General features: G+C 68.8%; 1 protein-coding gene across 3 annotated transcripts in view; it reads left to right on the top strand.

The window, feature by feature from the left end:
- Positions 1–1,153: 1,153 nt before the first annotated feature.
- c6h7orf25 (chromosome 6 C7orf25 homolog) overlaps positions 1,154–1,426 on the top strand; it is a 27,703-nt gene continuing 27,430 nt past the window's right edge. For all 3 annotated transcript variants that reach the window (XM_041189424.1, XM_041189426.1, XM_041189425.1), the window contains exon 1: positions 1,154–1,253. The gene's annotated coding sequence lies outside the window, so the exon portion shown is untranslated. The remainder of the gene's footprint in view (positions 1,254–1,426) is intronic.

Raw genomic sequence — 1,426 nt, 5'->3', positions numbered from 1 at the left:
TCCTATCTCCCCCTCCCTCCCTTCCCCTATCTCCCCTTCCTCCATCTCCCCCTCCCTCCCTTCCCCTCCTCCATCTCCCCCTCCCTCCTCCATCCCCCCTCTCCCTCCCTCCTCCTCCATCTCCCCCTCCTTCCCTCTCCCTCCCTCCCTCCCCCCTCTCCTCCCTCCCTCCCCCTCTCCCTCCCTCCCTCCCCCCTCTCCCTCCTCCTCCTCCATCTCCCCCTCCTTCCCTCCCCCTCCCTCCCTCCCCCCTCCTCCATCTCCCCCTCCCTCCCTCCCCCCTCCTCCATCTCCCCCTCCCTCCCTCCCCCCTCCTCCATCTCCCCCTCCCTTCCTCCTCCTCCATCTCCCCCTCCCTCCCTCCCCCCTCCTCCATCTCCCCCTCCCTCACTCCCCCCTCCTCCATCTCCCCCTCCCTCCCTCCCCCCCTCCCTCCCTCCCACCCTCCCTCCCTCCCACCTCCTCCATCTCCCCTCCCTCCCTCCCGCCCCCTCAATCTCCCCCTCCCTCCCTCCCCCTCAATCTCCCCCTCCCCCCCTCCCCTCCTCCATCTCCCCCTCCCTCCCTCCCCCCTCCTCCATCTCCCCCCCTCCCTCCCTCCCCCCTCCTCCATCTCCCCCTCCCTCCCTCCCCCCTCCTCCATCTCCCCCTCCCTCCCTCCCCCCTCCTCCATCTCCCCCTCCTCCATCTCCCCTCTCCCCCTCCCTCCCTCCCTCCCCTCCTCCATCTCCCACTCCCTCCCTCCCCCCTCCTCCATCTCCCACTCCCTCCCCCATCCCCCATCTCCCCTCCATCTCCCCCCACCAACCCCTCCCCCATCTTCCATCTCCCCACACCCAACTCCCCAACTCCCCCTCCCCCCACTCCCCCTCTCCCCCATCCCCCACTCCCCCCTCTCCCCCCATCCCCCACTCCCCCCTCTCCCCCATCCCCCACTCCCCCCATCCCCCACCTCTCCCCCTCCCCCCTCTTTCCCCCATCTCCCCTTCTCCCCTTCTCCCCCTCCCCATCACCCCCCTCTCCCCCATTACCCCCTCCCCCATCACACCCTCCCTGTCCATCTCCCCCTCCTTCCCCCAATCCCATCTCCCCCCGCCCCCAGTCCCAACATTTGGGAGAAGCAGCCACTGCGCATGTATTTCCCTCACCAAGATGGCGGCGGCCTGCGTGGCAAAAGATCCACTTCCGTCAGCCTGACCCCGCGGAGAGAGAGAGAGAGAAACTGAATAAATAGAAAGCGCGAATCCGGAAAGGTAAGAGGGGGAGAAGGCAAGGGCGGGGGGGAACAGAGAGAGAGCCGGGGGTGGGGGCAGAGAGAGAGAGAGAGAGAGAGAGAAACCCCCCCGGGGGGGCAGAGAGAGAGAGAGAGAGAGAGAGAGAAACCGGGGTGGGGGGCAGAGAGAAACCCGGGGGGGGGGGGGGGGCG

This window comes from Carcharodon carcharias, chromosome 6 (assembly GCF_017639515.1).
Source record: "Carcharodon carcharias isolate sCarCar2 chromosome 6, sCarCar2.pri, whole genome shotgun sequence".
NCBI lineage: Eukaryota > Metazoa > Chordata > Chondrichthyes > Lamniformes > Lamnidae > Carcharodon > Carcharodon carcharias.
The sequence above is the reverse complement of the archived record's forward strand: the minus strand, read 5'-3'. Positions and strand labels throughout refer to the sequence as shown.